Below are 21,957 nucleotides of genomic sequence, written 5' to 3'. Positions count from 1 at the left end.
CGATCGATTTTCAAGGATTTTATTATGCTTTCTCCAGCTTCTTTTGCTTCTGAGAAGTTGAGTATTGAATCTTTACAATATGTGTTTTTGGGCTCAAGCCATGTCATCCTGATGGAAGGTTCCTTCAGTAGCTTCCTTTGGGTATATATGACTACCATAATTATTCCCAGAGAATTAAACTAAAGGTTTCACAGAATTCTAACTTCTGGCATGAGTACCCTAAAGGTTTCCCTCTAGGATATCGTATATCAACAGGGGACGCATGCATTAACATGCCACATGGCTATCTGCACCCCACCTAGCGTTTACGCTTCGAGAGGGAAAGGTGGCGAGGTAACCGAGGAGCCGTTCCAAAGTTACCCTTCCCTCGTTACTGTTACGGTACTCACAACGTAAACAAACCGTCCGCCATACTGTGTGACGTCACGTCCGTCCTCATTCCTTGTCTGGTAGCTCTCAACATCGTTTGTTTGTTCCCAGTGATCTTCATTTATCTTGTGCATCCTTCGCCATGTCTCAACCTTCTGCCTCGCCGCCTTCTGGAAAGTTGAGTACCAAGTTCTTGTATTGTTTAAATAAGCTCTGGCCGTAAAGTAATGATTTTTTACGCTTAAATCTTGTGTTTTGTGGCGGAGCTGTGCCTTACCCGGAGGCGCCATTTTATGACGCCGCTGTTCGCCTCGCATGCTTTATTTAGTTATCCAGAACAGCCTTCCCGGCCTTATAACTAATTAGATATCATTAGTTATTTAGTCTTCATTGCTAGGAATTAGTTATATTACGTCGATGGTATTCTTCGGCGCTCTTAGTTAGCCGACCCCATACTAGACTTTTAGCCTAGCCTAGGCCGCAGCCTAGTGTTCATGTTTACTTCTGCCTGATATAATAAGTGTTCCTAGTGTTAATGTTAATGAAGATATAGGCATTTTTAAACATATACAAGATTCAGTGTTGCACATATCTTTTGCCTTCTAGGGACCATACAAGGGACCGTGCCTGGTCCATCCATCCATGTCACATCCCCTAACCCAACGTTGGGGCCCTTGTATGCTTCTTTATCTCCCCTGTTACCTTCGGGTAACCTCCCTCAGGGTAGCCTTGCTATATCTTACCCCCTTACCCGGAAATATTTTCGGGTAGGTTAGGCTAGATCGTTCTTCCCTCTTCCCTACCATAGTTTATGGGGGGACCTCGGACTGAACCCCAGAGTACCTATCGTTCATCCCAGTCCACCCTTAGTGAACGTATTTCCCTTTAGGTATCGACTGAGACTGAAGGTGGAAGGGCCCTGCCCTTCCCCCTAGACTGCTCTTGGTTGGGACACGTCCCTTCCTCCTGTAGCCTAGCGATTTGTCTTCCCAGCCCTCCCTAATCTAGGAGAAGCTCTCCTGGTTTAGGTTAGGCTTTGGGGGATTCTGTTTTATTATAGTTGAGGACAGTACACCAGTGCTGTTCCTACTCTGAGCTAGCCTACCCTAGGGTTGGAGAGCTTTTCTCTCCTACCTGGGTAGTATAGCATCTAACAGATTCCCCCACCTCTTGGGAGCTTTAGGGTTGCGACCCCTTCTGCTCCCTCAGACCCCTACCCCCACTCTATCCCTTTGTGTCGGCTTGCCTTCACACCCCTGTCCGCTGTCCTACAATTCCCCCCTTGGGGAGAATTGTAGGTTAAGCTGTGCTCTCCTGCTTGGCTGGCCGCTCTGCTACACTTCCCCCTCATAGTCGAACTATAGGGTAGTGCTGGTAGCTGGCCTGCCGGCGGAAGATCACCCTCCCTTTTTGAGTGTCCTCTGATCCTCCCTTGGATTACCATAGGCATCCAGCCGTCTGCCGGCTCCCTGCCGCCGGGTGATAGGCATACCCCCTCCTATCATGAGAGCACTCCTTCCGCAGGGAAGCCGGTCGGGTATCGGACATTACCCTTCCCCACTCCCTCCTTATCTTTCTCTCCTATCATGGTGCCGGTCCACTGCCGCTTCCGCCTGCTGGCGCTAGCCGCCGGCACCCCAGGTGACTTTCCTACTTCATAGGATGTTCCTATCTGAGGATTACCTAAGGCTACAACCTGCCGGCTGCCGGGGGCCGCCGCCGCTTGCCGCCGCTGCCGCCGACTTCTCAGACAACCTTCCATCTTATGTACCCAGCTAGGTTCACCAACCCCGACAGCCTGCCGGCTGCCGGAGGCCACCGCCCTGCCGGCAACCTGGCACCATGCCGGCGGTCGCCCTTATAGGTGTCTCCTACCTCTCTGCTGCTCAGTGTGTAGCCTTAGATGGATTCACCCCGCCGGACCGGTCTCCTGCTTGCCGGCGATGCTCCTGCGGCCTCCATGGATAAGCACCCCTCCCCCCGGCTGCCGGCCCCGTGCCGGCAGTTGACCTATACAGTCGTATAGCCAGACTGATCTTCTTTGGTATTTCATACCTTAAAGACAGTGGCTGGGGTGTATGGTTGTACAGTACAATGTTTCCAGCATACTCTGTGCTTCTCAGTGCAGTCTCTTGCCAGGACCTACCCAAATATAAGGGGGTTTTACCCCATTTTCCCCCTCTTTTCTCTAGGTTCTGAACGATTTCAGACCCTCTCCACTCTGTAGACAATTCCTTTATAAGGAAGCCTAAGTTTGGCTCCCCCATAGGGATACCATTCCCTCCCCTAGAACCTCAGGTCCTAAGGAATTGTCGGCAGAAAAGGTCACGGTAACTGGCTGGACGGGACTCACAAGTATGTGTCTTCCTACTTCCCTTCTAGCTCACATAAAACACAATGCTACAGATTAGTGAATCTTAGTTTTAAGAGTAATGTAAGCCATAACTCTGTTTTCATGTTTTCCATGTACTCATGTTCTCTTTCTTTTACAGGAGGAGAACATGAAGTGTGAGAGCTCCTTCTGCGGAGTTCGCCGCCCGGACTTCTACGGGCATAAGGCGTGCCGGACCCACGCCCCCTGTACAGCGAAAAAGGGCAACCTGAAGTATTGGGATCCACAGTCCTGCTCAATCTGCAAAGGCCTCCTTGATGAGGCGTTCGACAACCCTCCGTCCGCGGAGGCCAGGGAAAAAGCTTGAGAGAAACTGCGCAAGTGGGTGCGCGGTTTCCAGAAGAACGCCACCAGGCCGTATCTCCCTAATGAGAAGATGAGGGCCATGCTTTATCCAAAAGCGTCAGCAGATTCTGTGGTTCCCCAAGATCAGATCCCCTTGGTTCAAATGACTGTTGAGCCCGACATCGAGACCACGCTTAGCAAGTGTTGTCTGGACGAGGTGGAGAAGATGTCGAACGTGCCCGACAACACCGAGAGGACCCTCATAGGTGAGGATCTGGAGGAAGAAGAGGATCAGGTGGAGTACCCTGATTCGGAGGGCGAGGTCGCCCCACCACATCCGGCAGCCCCTGTAGTGGTCGAGGAGCCAGTCCCCTCCACCTCCGCCGCCTCGCAGCCCCTGCTACTCGCCACCGAAGATGCCATCCGGGTATTTTTATCTGGACGATTGGCTGATACGTTCACGATCGAAAGAAAAATGTTTGGAGGACCTACGAAAGACTTTTATGATGGCTAAAGAACTGGGCCTGGTCATCAACTGGGAGAAATCTCAGACCGAGCCGAATCAGACTATCCTCTAATTGGGGATAGTTCTGAATTCAGTTCTTTTTCGGGCTTCTCCCTCTCAGGAAACACAGACCAAGTGTCTCGAGAAGGTCCGAGGATTCCTGAACAAGAAGTGCTCAGCGAAGGAGTGGATGAGTTTACTGGGAACTCTCTCCTCACTCGAACAGTTTGTCTCGCTGGGGAGACTCCACCTAAGGCCTCTACAGCACTTCCTATCAAAGGTGTGGAACAGGAAGACTCCTTTTCCTTCCCTATTCCAGCAGAGGTCAAGGATCATCTGATGTGGTGGCTAGATCCAGCTTTGTTAGGGGAAGGGATCTCCCTGTGCAAGAAGAACCCAGACCTAATGTTGTTTTCAAACGCGTCAGGGTCAGGTTGGGGAGCAACACTAGGAAGCAAGGAGATCTCAGGCTCTTGGGAAAAGGGTCAGTTGGGATGGCACACCAACAAGGAGTTGCTAGCCATTCTTCTAGTGCTAAAGGCCTTCAAAGACTCGGTGTCAGGAAAGATTGTGGTGGTCAACTCGGACAACACCACAGCCCTAGTGTACATCAGGAAGCAAGGGGGGACTCACTCTCTGTCTCTGTTCGAAACAGCAAGGGATCTCCTTTTTTGGTCGAAGAAGAACAAGGTAGATCTGCTGATGAGATTTGTACAGGGACAGAGGAATGTGAGGGCAGACATGCTCAGCAGGAAAGGGCAGGTTCTTCCCACAGAATGGACCCTCAACCAACAGGTCTGTCAGAGTCTCTGGAGGCTGTGGGGGAGACCCTTAATAGATCTTTTCGCCTCCAACCAGAACAAGAGGATCCCCAACTATTGCTCCCTAGTTCCGGACAAGGAGGCAATAGTGGTGGATGCCTTTTTGATGGATTGGACGGGAATGGACACATATGCCTTTCCCCCGTTCAAGATCATCAATCCGGTCGTCAGGAAATTCTCCCTCCTCGATTCGGGACGAATGATCTTAGTAGCTCCATTCTGGCCAACGAGAGAATGGTTTACGGAAGTGGTAGACATGTTGATGGACTTCCCAAGAAGCCTTCCTGCAAGTCCAAAGCTTCTCAAACAACCCCACTTCGAGAGGTATCATCAAAACCCCCTCGCTATCAAACTGACTGCCTTCAGACTATCGAGAAGCTTGTCAGAGCGAGAGGATTTTCGGCGCAAGCTGCGAAAGCTATCGCCAGAGCGAGGAGGGTCTCTTCACAGAGAGTACCAATCCAAGTTGGAGACTTTTAGAGCTTGGTGTAGGCAGCACAAGGTTTCCTCATCCACTACCTCTGTGAGCCAGATTGCAGATTTTTTATTATACCTCTGACAGGATGCTAAGCTAGCAGTGTCCACAATCAAAGGGTACAGAAGCATGCTCTCTACAGTCTGTAGGCATAGAGGCTTAGATTTCTCTCAGAATAAGGACTTGCAAGACCTCGTGAAGTCTTTTGAGACAACTAAACAGGTTCAGTTAAAGCCCCCTTTTTGAAACCTGGATGTAGTTCTGAAGTTTCTTTGCACCAAGAGATTCGAACCAATCTCACAAGCTTCTCTTAGAGAGGTAACGAAGAAAACCCTCTTCCTAATGGCCCTAGCCATAGCTAAAACGGTTAGTGAGGTCCATGCGATTGAAAAACAAGTAGGCTTCAATCAGAATGGAGCGGTTTGTACCCTAAGAATGGATTTCCTCGCCAAGAGTGAGAACCCTTCAAAGCCCTGGCCAAGGACTTTTGAGGTCCCTAACCTCACTAATCTAGTCGGTCAAGAGCAAGAGAGGCTCCTCTGTCTAGTTAGAGCCCTTAAAGCTTACTTGTCTCACACTAAGAATGTGAGAGGCTCTTCTAGCTCCTTATGGTGCTCGGTGAAAGATCCGCAAAAACCCCTTTCAAAGAACGCTTTGTCTTTTTTCTTGAGGGAAGTTATAAGAGAAGCGCACCTCTTGTGTGAGGAAGAGCACTTCGGCCTTTTAAAAGTGCAGGCTCACGAAGTGAGAGTCATTGCTACTTCGCTTGCTTATCGTAAGAACATGTCGGTCAGGCAAATTATGGATGCAACGTTCTGGAGAAGCATCTCTGTGTTCGCCTCTCATTACCTCAGAGGTGAGAGTGGATTATGAGAAATGCTATACCTTGGGCCCATACATAGCTACGGCTTCTGTATTAGGCAAAGGAGTTACTACTTGCCCTCAACCTTAGTTTTTGTATACCTGTGTGTGGGTTGGTGTTTTTAATGGTTGTCTGAGGATGTCGACTTGTGGTACAGTCACCTCAGTCTAGATAGATGATTTATATCTATTCTGCAAGGTTAGGTGGTTAGTTTTAGTAAGGTTGAAGTTTTTAATATAAGGGTCGAAGGTAGTTCTGAAGTCTAGTCAGATTGTTGGTCTCACCCCGTTGACAGACTCGATTGAGTTGTTTCAGCATGATAGGTCCATTCCTGGCTGACACTCCTAAGGGAAAGCGACTCAAGAGGCAGGAACTTTTGAAGTCAGCTACCTTAGCAGGTAAGGAATCAAGGTGTTTTTTCTCCTACAACTTTTTGTTGTTTCCCCAACAATGTTTACTGTCTGTCACCCTCCTCCAAGTGTGTGAATCAGCTATATATATATATATATATATATATATATATATATATATATATATATATATATATATATATATATATATATATATATATATTTTTGGGCTCAAGCCATGTCGTCCTGATGGAAGTTCCTTAAAGGCAGCTTCCTAGGGTATATTACAACTACGGCGATATTCCCAGAGAATTTACCTTAAGGTACCCAGAATTCTAACTCCTGGAGCGAGTATCCCTAAAAAAGACCTTAGGGATATCGTAAATATCAGTGGACGTATTCTTGACACGCCTCATAGCAATCTATACCCCGAATAGAGTTAACACTTCGTAGGGGTCAAATGGCAAGAAAACGAAAACGAGAAAGAAAAGGGGAGAGCCGTTCGTAAGGCCCTCTCTTCTCCCGTTTTGTAAGCGTGCCCTGCGCCGATTCTGGCGCCATCTGTATTCCTTTTTGCGTAGCTTTACAACTCGGTGTTTTTTCCTGTGTTTCTACCAAAATCTTGGATTTACTCTCATATTATGCTTTCTCCAACTTCTTCTCCTTCGGATAAGTTGAGTACTATTTCTTTTATGTATAAATGTAGGCTCTTGTTTAAAATTAAAGTATTTATAAGAGTTATCTTTGATACAAGAGCTGTTGCCTGCTGGAAGCGTCATGGACGCTGTCGCTCGCTAGAATAGGATTTATTTGTTAGTAAGAGCGACGTTCCCAGCCCCCTGCGCTTTAATATTTAGCTGCTTAGCTTAATTAGGAATTCTGTTATGATGCGTTAGTAGTGCGCCTGGCGAAAGCTTTGCCTAGGCTGACCAACACTAGTCTTCGTAGCCTAGTTATTGGTCCTTGTACTTCCTGCATGATATTTAGTCTTCCAAGTGTGATTTTATATTGCTTAAAGCGTTAGGCAACGTTATACATACAGCCCTTTTCGAGTAATTTCCAAGATAGTATTGGAGTGAGTTTCGGTGATTTAGGTAATCGATTCTCTTAGTGCCTAGGCTAGGTTGTCTTAGGTCTTGATAATATTATCTTTTCCCCGTTTGCTCCCTTCTCTTCGGGGAAGGGGCAAACCCTTTCCCTCTGTTTAAGCCTTAGGCTTAACTCTAGTGGTTTGTTTGAATTAATTTTCAAATATAACTATGCTGGAGTAGTACTGTACCTTCCTGCTCCAACTGATTTGGTTCAGAGGGGGACAGTACAGCAGTGTATTAGTCTGAGTCCGTGTTGGTCTAGCGTGGGGCAGAGTCTCCCTTGCTGCCTGACACGGGCATAGGAGGTTTATCCTCCTTGATTCACCTTGGAAGGTTTCGGTAATTATGATCCCTTCGCTCGGTGACCCCTCAGACTTGTCCTCTTTGCTGTTCCGGGTTCGGGATATGTTCCCTTTCCGGAATAGCAATTCCTTCCTTGCCTTGGTTTTAGGGAGGCAGCCAGTAGTGCCGGCCTCCCTCCCTGGATCTCTCTGGCTGAGATGAGCTTTCTTAGTTTGGAATGATCCTTAACCAAGGCAAGGTTGGACAGGACCCTCTGTCCTTCCCTTCTATTTTCCGTTTCCTTTGTGTCAGTCGTCTCACATCCGTACCTAGCATAGGTTGGGATGGGGAGCTGACGTGGTCCCCTGTCGGCCGGCAGAGAGTGCCGACCGGCAGAGGCCCTATCCTTTGAGTGCTGCCCGGTCCTTCCTTGGTCCCTCAACCGCTGCCGTCTGTAGTTTCAGTAAGCAGTGGTTAGGAAGCTTGACTTAGTGTCTCCCCTTCCTCTCGGCACTCTTTCGGGTGTCGGGCGCGGAGGTACATAGCCTCTTAGCCCGGCACCCATTCTGTTGTCTTCTCTTGTGTTGTCCTTGCCGTCTGCCGGCCTAGTGGCCGGCCGTCGGTAGGGGGGTGTTCGCTAGTTCTCTTGCTGTCGGTCGGCAGTGGTCTTATGCCTTTGCTGGCCGGTCTCCTTGCTCACCTGCCGGCCGCTTTGAGTGGCGGCCGGCAGCCGGACGCTACCTGGAGTGGATGCCAGCCGGCAGGGTTTACTCACCGCTGCCGGGCCGGCCTGCTACATCACTCGGTTGGCCGGCCACTAAGAGTGATGGCCGGCAGCTGGGTGCCAACCGGGTAGCTATGGTCCGGCAACCACTACCGACCGGTTCAGGCATAGGAACTGGAGTTCTCCCCCGTCTGGGTGATCCTAAGTTGCATACTTGAGACCTACCTTTGGAATAGGGGGTGGGGGTGCTGACCGGCAAGAGCCGGCCGGCACACCACCCTCATGTACTGTATCAGTTCTTCCCTGTTTAATGTCTTCTACCAGGGGAGAACATGATATAGTAGGTTACAACACTGTCTTCTCTAACTTACTTGTGTTGCCTTGTGCAGTCACTTGGTGTTGCCTTACAGGGATGAAAAGAGAACTCTTTTCATCTTTAGCCAGAATGGTAAAATCTTACCTTAGGTGTGAGCTACACCTAATTTCCCTCGGGAAAATATGATCTTTGGTTATTCTAGCAAAGACTAACCATTTGATTTTAATGGCTGGTGGGCTTCCACAGGTGATTGTGGGGGATTCACAAGTATGTGTCTTTTCCTTATTCTTTGTGGTCTTGCACGACCCGTTGTTGTTGGCCTTACAGATAAGAAAGTGAGTTCTTTCTTGTCTACTATCCGGTATTTTAAAATCATTCCTTAGGGGGGGCTACACCTTCTTCCTTTGGAAATTTTCCATTGGTTAATCTGGCATAGATTAACTATACGATTTTATGAATTGGAAGGCTACAACAATTGGGTGTGCGGGAAATACAAGGATGTGTCTTTCCGTTTTGTTATGCTACTGTGCATATCCAGTGATACGTAGTTCACTTGATACTCATGGAAATTTCTTCTCTTTACAGGAGGACCATCCGTAGTGCGGATGTATTTCTGCAACGTCCGCAGTAGGGCTTCTGCGGACATGGTTCTGAAGGAGGCGTGTGGCATGCGCTGTCTCCACGGATGTTCTCCGGTATTGGGTTCCCCAGGTATGTTTCATATGCACTAACCTATCTATTGAGGTTTTTCTTTTCGCTTCGCTCAAAATCCGTTTTCGTCTCCCCTACAACGGTGGATTCAAGGGATATAGCTAGGGAGAAGCTTCGTACCTGGGTGAGGGGCTTTCATAAAATTACCTCTGGACCTTATCTTCCAAATGAGAAGATGAGGGCTTTCTTTTCCTAGGGCATCAACTGTTACAGTGATTCCCCAACCTCAAGAGGAGGTCCCCTTAATTCAGATCCCGTGGATGCTGAAGTCACGGTCGCCTTGCTTAGCATCCAGTTGGACGACAGGATGCCAGACGTGTCCGAACGTCTGGAGGAAGACCTCCTGGCAGAAGGCCAGGATGAAGTTCGAGCTCCGGACAAGGTAGCGGAAGAGGCCGAGAGAGGTCGGCTGCTCCGGTTCAGGTCCTTGAACCTGCTCCCTCAACATCATCTGCTCTCGCAGTAGAGCAGGCCCTCCCTCCATTGTTGGCTTGATCCAACAAAGGCAGAGGGAGAAGAATGGGAAGGCAGCTGCATTGTAACTGCAGGGGCACATCCGGACTGCAAGGTCCGGTGGAAGGAGGTACCAGCTTCAAAGGAAGAGACAGAGCCTAAGGAGGTCGTAGTGATAGACCATGACAGGCTCATGCCTTGCTTTCTTCTTCGATGAAAGAGAGGGGCGTCATGAACTCAAAGGTAGCTGTATTTGAGTAAGAGGCTCCCTTCCTTTGTGTCCTCTCCTGCCACAGCCTTCCCCCTTTTTTCGCTGAAAGGGTTTGCGGCGGTTTTGAAAACAGTCGAGGCTGGCAAGCCTTTCCCCTCCCTGGTGGAGTGTAAACCCTTGTTGCTGGCCTTTAGAAAGGAAGATTTAGTAAGCAAATCAAGGACTGGAAGGACGTCCATCTTACCTTCTCAGTCCAGATGTGGGAGGCGGATTTTGTCGGATGCCGGTTCGGCGAGATCCTCTCTAAGCTGTCTGGTTTTCTTTTGCGGAGAGAACTCTAGACAAAAGAAAGACTGGCTGCCTCTTTGTCTCTTCAGTCCACGTTGAGACGATGACAAGTGATCCCAAGGTCCATGAAACGTTCATGGTTGTGATCAAGACTCATATGGCCACTGTGACGAAGGATCTCTACAGCTCCGTCAGGGCGAAGAGAACCTGTAGGGAATTCGAGTTCGCCCGGGCTATGATGAGGCACGAGCCAAGGAAACTAATCTCCTCCAACAGTTGGGACAAAGACCTTTTCCCTAGTGAGTCGGTCAAAAAGGTTGATAGGGCCGCCACGGACGATAGAAATCTTCTCCGGGAGTGGGGCCTGTCTACCAAGAGAAATTCTTCCCCGGATGGGGTCCCCAACCTTGGAGGAAGACTAAAAGGATTAGGATACTTTCTCGGCCAGCTAAATCAAGTAGACATCAGCAGCAACGGCATTTGCTGATGCCCTCAGTGCCCCAGATGGTGGCAAAAACCCCGACCACACTTCAGTGGGTTCCCCAATTCGTGTCGACACAGTCTCCGGCATTCAACCCATCGTTCGAAGGTCAGTCAACTGCCTGTCGAACAAGCCTAGAGGAGCAGCCAGAATTTCGTCTAGGCGCCCCTCAAGGAGAAGGGGTTTCATGGGTGGTCGAGGTCAGAGAGGCAAGACCTCAGGACAACAGTCCGAGCGAGATGATATTGGTAGAAGGGAGTCTCCAACGCTTTTGGGATCGGTGGACCTTCGATCCCTGGGTCCACAGCCTACTCAAGAAGGGACTGGGCTGGAGCTGGTACAGCACTCCATCCCCATACCCTCGGCGTTTTTCCGATACTCCACCCCCGTTCTGGAGGAGTTCATTCATGAACTGTTAGAGGAAAAGTGATCCGAAGGGTAAAGTCCATCTAATTCCAAGGGAGGCTGTTTTGTGTTCCCAAGAAAGACTCGAAAATCTCGGAGTCATTCTGGACTTGTCGCCACTTAACAGGTTCATAGCGAACTACAGGTTCAAGATGCTAACAATACAACACATAAGGACCTTACTGCCCAAGAGGGCAATTACCGCCTCCATAGTTTTGTCAGACGCCTATCGGCACGTTCCAATCTATTGTCGATTCCCCTCCTACCTAAGGTTAAGGCTACAACGAAGACTATACGTCTTTAAAGCCATGCCTCTCGGGCTTAAAATAGCCCCAAGGATTTTCACGATGCTTGCGAACGTAGTTCTCAGTCAATTACGCCTAAAGGGAATTCAGGTAGTAGCCTACCTGGATTTTTGGCTGGGGTGGGCAGCACCCAGGACAGAATGCTTGCAAGCTTCCCTGTATGTGATCCATTTCCTAGATTATCTAGGCTTCAAGATCAACAGGAAAAGTCTCAACTTCCTCCATCTCTAAGTTCCGGTGGGTGTGAATCCACTGGGACCTAATGTCACACCGTTTTCTCCGTCATGGCGGAGAAAAGAAAGGAGATAGCTGGTTCTGTCAAGAGACTTCTAGATTCCGTATGGATATCAGATGCGAACTGGAGAGTGTACTGGGGTCTCTCCAGTTTACTTCGGTGACAGACCCGGTGCTAAGAGCACAGCTAAAGGATGCAACCGGAGATTGGAGTAGTTATGCATCAGATGCGCGAAGAGATCTGAGAAGACCAGTTCCGCTTCGTCGAAATACTCTTCTCAGGCCTTGGTCCCAAGCCAGACTCCTTAGGAAGTCGGTTCTTCTTCATCCACCTCCCCCGTCGGTGACGAGTCACCCAGACGCCTCGAAGGAGGGATGGGGAGTTCACTCTTATCAGAAAAAGGCCCAAGGGTCTTGGTCCAGTCTATTCAAGACCTCTCACAGTCATTTTCGAGAGACTATGACAGTCCTTCTTTCCTTCAAGAAAGTCTCCCCGCATCGCTCGATCCACATTAGGTTGGTGCTGGACAGCGGGGGAGTTGTGAGATACTTGAATCGACAAGGATCAAGGTCGCCACCTCTCAACCAGGTGATGTTGGCCATCTTCCGATTTGGGGGAAGAAGAAATGGTACCTGTCAGTAGTTCACCTTTAAGGAGTCCGCAATGTGACAGCGGACGCTCTATCCAGGTTCACACCGATAGAGTCGGAATGGTCCCTAGACGCAGGACCATTCTCTTTCATTCTGAGTCAAGTCCCAGAACTGCGGCTAGACCTCTTTGCGACGAAAGACAACAAGAAGTTGCCCCTGTATGTGTCCCCGTACGAGGACCCCTTCGCGGAAGCAGTGGACGCGATGTCCCTCGACTGGAACAGATGGTTCAGGATTTATCTGTTCCCTCCTTACAACCTTCTGTTGAGGGTCCTCAACAAACTGAGATCATTTAAGGGAGTAGCGGCAGTAGTGGCCCACAAATGACCGAACAGTGTGGGGTTCCCTCTGGCATTGGAACTACGATTGGAGTTTCGTCCGCTACCAGATCCAGTTCTGACCCAGTGAGTCCAGAAGTCAATTGTCTGCGCTTCATCACAGAAAACCCGGACCCAGCAGCTCATGATTTCTTTCCTTAATCAGGTGAGAAAGTGTTTCCGGATGTCGAAAGCCAGCACGGACTTCCTAAAGGATTATAAGTGCAAACCTTTTATAAGGCAATATGAGTCATCTTGGAGAGAATGGGTAGCCCTTGTCAGACGAAGATTCCGCAGGAGATCACGACGGACTTCTGCTTGTCTTTCTTCATCCATCTCCATGGTTATGGATCGGTAACTAACACGATTTTATCATGTAGGCCTGCTTTGACAAGATCCATTCTATATGCCTTCCAGGTCGACCTCGCTAACGAGATCTCTTATAAAAGTTCCGAAAGCCTGCGCTAGGCTCAGACCTTTAGCACCTCCAAAGCCCAATTCATGGTCTTTAGAAAAGTTCTTCATGTTGCTTCACTGTTGAACAATAAGGAGTGTGCGTTAAAGGATTTGACCCATAAGTTATCCTCCTTTTTGCACTCGCGTCCGGGGCCAGGGTTAGTGAGATCATACCCCTCTCGAGAGAGGAAGGTCGTGTTCAGTCCCTGGATGGGTGAACTGAACCTATTTCCGGATCCTACGTTTCTCACCAAGAACGAGTTACCCACCATCAGGTGGGGTCCCTGAAGAATCTGCCCTCTGAAAGAAGATGCATCTCTATGTCCAGTAGAATGCCTAAAGGTCTATCTTCGTAGAACTTCAGACTTCAAGGATGGCCATCTGGCCAGGGGAGAAACGTCAGGCTCAAAATTTATTACTGAAATAACTCAGGGCGAAAATCACATATCTTATTCGCAGAGCGGATCCTGACTGTTCACCCACAGGTCACGATCCGAGGAAAGTTGCTTCATCCTTAAACTTCTTTAGTTGTAGGGATTTTGGACATCTTCGTTCGTACACTGGCTGGAAGTCTTCCAGAGTGTTCTTTCGTCACTATGCGAAGCAAGTGCAGCAACTAAGAGGTTCTGTGGTGGCAGTGGGTTGCGTCGTTAACCCTGCTGTTTAACTCTGCGAGGAACAGTAACTTAATTGGGACAATTAATTCCAGGGTGAGTATGTAGTCACATGTTGTACTACATACTATGTGAGGGTACTGGGTGACCCACGTTGACTGTTCCACTTTCAAAGGTGAACCCAGCATAAGTGCAAACATGCGTGCCGAGCGTTTCTAACGCTAATGTGACTAATTAGTAAAACAGACTTTTGACTTTGATACTTTGGTATCTTAAAAGTGGCTCCAATGTTTTTTCTTTCAGACAAACAAGTTGCTGTTTACTATCATACTTATGCTTAAAGTTTTAGTTATCCTCCTCTTATATATAGATATATATATATATATATGAGTGTGGTTAACCTGTTTGTTTATTGTCTGTCAATAAACTGGTTCTAGAGAACCTTGCGTCTCCTTCACCTGTGAGCATTCATTCTATGTATATTTACCCGGGGATAATTCTAATAGAATGTTCCCTTATGCAAGCTAATATTGCATTGGTTTATGCTTCCCCTTAGCTGGAGGACTCCATCCCATAAAGGGATGGTGGCGGATTTACGAGTTTCCTCCTAAGCGGATATGAACCTTTGTCCAATACGTGTTTTGAGCGGAGGACTGGTCGATATTTCATATTGACACAGTGATTCTTTTCGAACTTCGCTTTACCCAGTATGGGGTGAGACCACTATACTCGCTTGCCTGGGGTTCATACTTAGATATATGTACTCTTCGAGACTTTCCCAGAGTCTAGTAAGACTCTTCCCTGTTGGGGGCAGGAAGCTCTATCATGGTTTATGATTAGTTGAAAAGATGTATGACGGTAACATCTTAGGTCTCTAGGTCGCGTCGACTGGGGGAAATATTTCCGAGGAGTACGGCACATTTTGAGAATCCACAGATACAGTAATGCTCTGGTATACTTCCATCAGGACGACATGGCTTGAGCCCAAAAAACGGATTTTGAGCGAAGCGAAAAATCTATTTTTGGGTAAGATGGCCATGTCGTCCTGATGGACCCGCCCTTCCCTTTCAATGAAAGGGCCGTAGGATCCCTCCCTACATACAGTATCTGTAGCACCTCGTGTTTCGCTACAAGGAATGCAGATGGCGCCAGAATCGGCGCAGGGCACGCTTACAAAACGGGAGAAGAGAGGGCCTTACGAACGGCTCTCCCCTTTTCTTTCTCGTTTTCGTTTTCTTGCCATTTGACCCCTACGAAGTGTTAACTCTATTCGGGGTATAGATTGCTATGAGGCGTGTCAAGAATACGTCCACTGATATTTACGATATCCCTAAGGTCTTTTTTAGGGATACTCGCTCCAGGAGTTAGAATTCTGGGTACCTTAAGGTAAATTCTCTGGGAATATCGCCGTAGTTGTAATATACCCTAGGAAGCTGCCTTTAAGGAACTTCCATCAGGACGACATGGCCATCTTACCCAAAAATAGATTTTTCGCTTCGCTCAAAATCCGTTATATATATATATATAACTGCCTGGTAAGTTCTATTCATAAAAATTGAGTTTTTATGATAAAACAAAGTTTTATAAATACTTACACCTGGCAGTTATATATATATTTTAAGGCCCACCCACCTCCCCTCAGGAGACAGGTCGGGCATAGATGATCTGAAGAACAGAAAACGGGAATGATTCCAAGTACCACCCTGTAAGGGTTGTTAACCACCTAACCGCACAACCACCACGAGGCGGTTGCCGCGATTTTTAAAAAATTCTGCCAAAAGTCTGACTATAGCTATATACAGTATATATAACTACCAGGTAAGTATTCATAAAAGTTTGTTTTATCATAAAAACTCAATTTTTCGCTTCGCTCAAAATCCGCTTTTTTGACACAAAGTAACAAATATGTACAATATACAGTGGAACCTCTACATCCGATCGTATCTACATCCGAATTTTCCAACATCCGAAGTAAAATTCGAGCAAATTTTTGACTCTACACCCGAATTTTATTTCGACACACGAAGTAGCAATTTTCGTCGTACCGGTTGTATCCGAATTTTTCGACACGCGAAGTACAATTCGAACACGTTCCGACTCTACACCCGAATGTTTTTTTCGACACCCGAAGTAAACAATACTCGTACGCGTAGTCGGTGCTCATAGCGCCTGAAGTGTTTTTTATTTCCGCCGATAGAAGGCAGCACATCGACCTCGGAGGGACGCTCAATTAGCGCGGCTTGGGTCAGTCCTCTGTTCTCGCCGGCTTCGTGTGGTTGTGCTCTTTGCGTTGTGATATTAACTGTGAATTAATCGTGATTTTTTACGTGCATCCATTAACGATAATTTACGTAAATCATGGGTCCAAAAAGGCTTAGTTTTGCCAGTGGTAGTGGTAGTGGTGAGAAAAGGAAGAAGGAAATGCTTTCTATAGAAATTAAGCAGGAAATTATTGAAAAACATGAGCGTGGCATCCGCGTGAGTGAACTTGCTAAACAGTATGGCCGTAATATGTCGACGATCTCGACAATCCTTAAACAGAAGGAAGCTATTAAAGCAGTGAAACCTTCTAAGGGGATCACTATAATTTCCAAACGCCGTACCCCTATCATAGAAGAGATGGAACGACTTCTACTAGTGTGGATTAAGGATAGAGAGATCGTTGGCGACACCATCACCGAAACAGTCATCTGCGAGAAGGCGCACGCCATCTTTACGGACTTGAAGGAGGAGAGCTCTGTGGGTGATGCTGGGGAGAGTTCAACCGAGCCTTCCTTAGATGATTTCAAGGCATCTCGTGGCTGGTTCGAGAAATTTAAGAAACGGTCCGGGATTCATTCAGTTGTTCGCCACGGAGAGGCTGCTAGTGCGGACACAAAGGCTGCAACTGACTTTGTTAAGAAATTCGAAAATATCGTAAAGGAAGAAGGCTACGTAGAGCAGCAGGTGTTCAATTGTGATGAAACCGGGCTGTTTTGGAAGAAGATGCCGAGTCGAACCTACATCACTGCTGAAGAGAAGAAATTGCCTGGGCATAAGCCAATGAAGGATCGGTTGACTCTTGCTCTATGTGCCAACGCTAGCGGGGACTTTAAAGTTAAGCCCTTGCTTGTTTACCATTCAGAGAACCCTAGGGCCTTTAAAGCACACAACGTCGATAAGGATCAGCTTCATGTTTTCTGGCGATCCAACTCGAAGGCCTGGGTCACTAGGCAATTCTTTGTGCAATGGGTAAACCAAGTTTTCGGTCCTTCTGTGAAGAAGTATCTTCATGAGCAGAAATTGCCTTTAAAGTGCCTGCTATGCCTTGACAATGCACCCGCTCACCCCCCCGGACTTGAAGATGATATCTTCGATGAATTCAAGTTCATAAAGGTGCTGTATCTTCCACCAAATACCACCTCTATCCTCCAGCCCATGGACCAGCAAGTCATCTCTAATTTTAAGAAGCTGTACACCAAGCACTTATTCAAGCAGTGCTTTAATGTCACGCAAAGCACCAACTTAACTTTGCGTGAATTTTGGAGGGGCCACTTCAATATCGTGCACTGCTTAAAGATCATTGATCAGGCTTGGGTGGGATTAACTCGACGGACCCTCAATTCTGCATGGAAGAAGCTGTGGCCTGATGCAGTTTCTCCCCGAGATTTCGAGGGTTTTAACCCCGAACCTGATCCCGTGGTCGGTGCAGCGGAAGCCGTAGAGGAAATCGTCTCCCTTGGCAAGTCCATGGGTCTGGAGGTCGACGCAGATGACGTTACGGAACTCGTCGCCGAACATCACGACGAACTGACGACGGATGAGCTCAAGGAACTCCATGCTATGTCGGAGCACATGAGTGATGACGAGGAAGAGAGCGAGGAGGTAGAACATGTGTTAGGTTCAGCGCAAATAAAAGAGGTGTTAGGAAAATATCAAGACGTGGTCGACTTCATCGACAAATACCATCCAAAGAAATTGCAGGTTTGTCGTGTAGTTTCTCAATTCGATGATGTTTGCCTAACGCACTTTCGAAACATTCTGAAAAGCCGTACGAAGCAATTATCTATCGATGCTTTCTTTAAAAAAACTGCGAAGCGAACTCGCGATGAAGAGGATGTAAGTGAACCGAAGAAAACGGCAAAGAGTGAAGAGGAAGAAAGTGAAACACAGAAAACGGAAAAGAGTGAAGCAAAAGAAATTCAGTCAATTTTAAATGTAAGTGATAGTGATTAAAATTACGTAATCATCAAAAAGAAAAAAAGAAAATGTAAAAAAAAATATAAAATATAAAAATAAAAAAAAAATAAGCTAAGTTATGTTAAAGTTCACTTAGTGTAAGTTAGAATAAGTTACGGTAGTGTTACGTTTATCGTAGTTAACCTCTCTACCTCCTCGCCGTCCGTCCGTCTCCTCTCTCCTCTCTGCGTAGCGAAGATGAACAACACCTGCGCTGGAGTTTCTAAGGTAAAGTGACGCTAAAAACCCGTTTCTTATTTATCATTTTTTGCTAATTCTTCTTATTTACATGTCTATTCTTCTTATTTACATGTCTATTATCTAATTTAGTGTTCATTATTCTCATGGGAAAATTATGTGTAGTAGTTTATTAAGAAGTTATCATAGGTTTTTGGGCTCAACCACGGATTAATCCTATTTCAATGTATTCTTATGGGAAAATTCGTTTCGACATCCGATCAATTTCTACATCCGAAGTTGGTTCTGGAACGGATTAAATTCGTATGTAGAGGTTCCACTGTATGAAACTTTACCATACAATTTTGTAGAGAATCCCTATTCTTTTTTAGTGGCCAGGTGTTCATTCTTGGGGTTACCTATAATGTTTTCTGCACTTTTAGTCATTGGTTTGAGTTTTTATTAAAGGAAACTTCATTTAGGATCCTGAGATTTCCAGAATCATAAACTGTCTTTGCCATTGGGAAAGAGTATTTTTAATTTCTTTCTAATTATCTTGCATAAGAGATTACCTTCTCTTGCCACAAGCATTGTCTGAGTGAAATAAATCTATGATATCGGTAGATTGTACTTCACTTTACTTTTGGCTCGGAGAGAGAGAGACATCCCTCTGACAGCCTTTTTGACTTTTTAATCTTAGGTTTTTCTTTTTTACAGTACAGTATATGAAAACATTCTTTATGTTTTTATATATGTTTTAAGCTTACTTTACAGTGAATGTTGCTGTTTGTGTGACAGCGTAGAGCAGCAGGTTCTTAAGGGCAGAGAACCTTCCCTTATGACCTTCCTCCCTTGGACAACGGACATCCCGTAGGTGGGTGGCCTTCCGAGTGACTTGGCTGCCGCCGCTGCAGGGTATTTGTCATTGTTTGGATGCGCCTCTGTTTGGCTGTTATCGTTGTCCTCCCCTCTGCGTGTTCGTAAAGGGAACCTGCTTGCAGCCTTCACAGAACTTGACTTTGGTCTTGCTCCTTCTCGCTGACACGCCACTCACTGTACATTGGCGGCCGCCAGATACTTTGTGGGGGTTACATCTTTCTCGTTTGCGGGTTAAGTTGGGCTTCCGAATGGTTTTCTTCATTAATTTAGTGAAATACTCTGATTACTGTTTGTAATATAACTTTTCAGCTTCGACTCCGTTTGCCAGCGGAGGGTGCTCATGACCTTAGCTTGACCGCTCCCTCTCACGGAACCTCCTCCCCACCAGAGTGTTGTGTGGTTCTCCTGAGTATTTTGTTTTGTCAACTGAATTAATCAATTGTAATTTTTGTTTTGTTACAGTTTTCTATGCTGCTGCTTTCCTTCTTCTGTCAATTCATCTGAGGGAAGGGAGTGCACGCTCCTTAATTTGTCTGTTCTCTTGGGGGACACCTTCCCCCGTCCGCAGATTGGTTGCTCCTTCTGAGGGAGTTTTTTCTTGCATAATTTGTTTTTATTTTTCCACATTTAGCGATGTACTTCTTCGTTTGGCTAAGATAGCCGACATAGTAGAGCAGTGCCGTTCATTCCTGTGGAATTTGATGTCACTGCGTCATCACTTCCCTGTTCTCCTGCGCCTGTGGCAGCTCCTGATCAGAATGCTAACCTCGAGGAAATTACTCCGGGTATATTTTCTCAGGTAGAGCTCAATGCAGACCTTCAACTTGAACAAGGTTTGTTGATGGGAAGCAAAGAGCACTGCCCGGAGGTCCTCTTCGAGGGGTTGGACTACTTTCCCTTCCGAGGGAGAGTTATTCTCCCCAGGTGTTGGGTTGTCCTCCCTTCCGAGAAGAACTTTTTTTCATCTTCTCTGTCTACCAACCTTCCTGCCTGCTGGGAGAATTGCTGACTGCTACATCTCATCGGCTGTTGCAGTTTCTTTGCCAAAGACTACGCTCCCCCTCATGCTGAGCAGACTCTTCCGTCGTTGGTGGAGCAAAGTCTGAGGCAAGTCTTCTGCGGGTGGTGACCACCTCTCTCGTTTACGAGAGACCCCTCATAAAGACACCTCTTCAGAGACCTTCCAGCTGAACAGTCTTCCCTGCGAAGGATAGTCATCGTCATCGGCGAGCTCACTGAGTTCGTAGTCCTCTTCGTCGCCTCAGACACCCTCTTTTGCCTTTGGCAAAGAGATGTCTTTTAGGGCTTCAGCTTCATCTTTGCAGCACTCCTCTTTGGAGGATCTTCCTCATCATGGTTCTCCTGATTCCCGACCTCCCATTTCTTTGGTCTTGCAGTCTCATTGTTTGCCAGGACTGTGGCGTTCAAGAAACCATCTCGCCTCTTCTCCTGCTGGCCAACAAACCCTGGTTCGTGACTCGCCGATCTCCAGCTCACCTCTTGCCAACTCGTTCCTCTGCAGCTTACCTCTCACCAACTTGCCGCTTTCCAACTCACCTCTCGCCAACTTGCCGCTCCGGTGCTCCAGCCTTGTGGCTTTCACCTGTCCAGCGCTCCTCTCTGATCTCTCACCAATGAACTGCTGTTCGTGGCTCGCCGTCGCCGATTGCTAGCTCGCGTATCGCCAATTGTTAGCCTGTCAATTGTCGATCTCCAGCCCGCCATCCCCAGTTCGCCGATTGCCGATCACCAATCGTCAGCTTGCTGATCGCCAGCTCGCTGATCGCTAATTGCTAGCTTTCTCCGATCGTCGTACTCCAGTCTTGCCGATTGCTGATATCCAGCTCGCCGATCGCCAATCATCAGCTTGCCGATCGCCAATCATCAGCTTGCCGATCACCACTTTCTAGCTCGCCGATCGCTGATGTTTTGCTCGGCGATCGCCAACTCCCCAAGCGTCAAACCACACTGCTGTTCATCAACTAAACAATTATCAATTGTCAGCAGCTCACCATTCGCTAGCTCGTCTATTTGCAGCTCTGATCGTCACCTCACCGATCGCCAGCTCGTCAATCACCAGCCTACCAATTGCTAGCGTGCTGTTTTCAAGCTCAATGATCGCCGATCACAAGCTCAAATATCGCTGATCACCATGTAGATTGCCTGCTCACAGGTCACCAGATCCCCAATTTGCCAGCTCGATTTTTGCCGCTCGCCAATCGTCGATTCAATGGCTAGACGATCTCCAGTTTCTTACCAATTGCATCGATCCCCATTCGACGATTTGTCTTTTCGCCGTTCTTGACAGGTGACAGCTCTGCGTTCATCAACTTGACATTAGCTTACTCGCCGTTTGCTATTTACCAGCTCGTGATCATCGCTAAGCCAGCTCAAGACTGTCTTCTCTCATCGTTACTTCGGTACCCCTACCACGTGGAGTTGAAGGAGCTGCTCCTGAGAGCCTATCTTTGGAGAGTGCTCTCATCTGGATGACATAGATCGTCTCCTCACCTCTTTCTTGGGCTAACACTACTTTGGTAGCCCTCTCAGATAGAGTTGAAGGAGTTTTGGGAGCATAACCCAGCATTCTTCATCGACGAATAGGGTAATACATGAGGGTTACTCTTGGCACTTAATACAATAACCCTCCTGGTTCCCAACCCTCGCCTGTACCTACGGACTCGCTGCGGTTTCGTCATTCGCCAGCCTCGCAGGGCTCGACAGACCATCACTCCTCGCCATCTGCTCGCTGACGAACTCCGGTTCGTGGCTAGCCAGCTGGTTCCAGCCATCCAGTTGATCTTCCCTCACCAACTACAGGATGCTGCTCGTCATTCGCCGACGGTTGTCAGTTCACGATCCTCTCCAGTGATTTACCGCTCTCCTAAGGGTCGCAGCCCTTCCTCGGGTCACCGATTGTTAGCGAAACGATCACCTCCTCGTCGATCTCCGACCCACTGACCTCCGACTCACCAATCTCTGACTCGCCAATCGCCAACTCGCCGATCGCCAGCGTGTCAGCAGTCTATATCTGCTCGACGGTCACCTTCTCGTCGTTCTCCAACGACTCGCCGCTCTCCAAGAG

The 21,957-nt window shown here is 47.6% G+C and overlaps 1 protein-coding gene across 8 annotated transcripts in view; it reads left to right on the top strand.

Moving 5' to 3' along the window:
- The window catches only part of LOC137616382 (RNA-binding region-containing protein 3-like), a 370,102-nt gene that overhangs the window by 155,694 nt on the left and 192,451 nt on the right, over nucleotides 1-21,957 (top strand). The gene's annotated exons all lie outside the window — the stretch shown is intronic.

The sequence above is a fragment of the Palaemon carinicauda genome, chromosome 22 (genome assembly GCF_036898095.1).
Source record: "Palaemon carinicauda isolate YSFRI2023 chromosome 22, ASM3689809v2, whole genome shotgun sequence".
NCBI classification, from domain to species: domain Eukaryota; kingdom Metazoa; phylum Arthropoda; class Malacostraca; order Decapoda; family Palaemonidae; genus Palaemon; species Palaemon carinicauda.
Note: the sequence above shows the minus strand (reverse complement) of the source record. Positions and strands in the feature narration are given on the sequence as shown.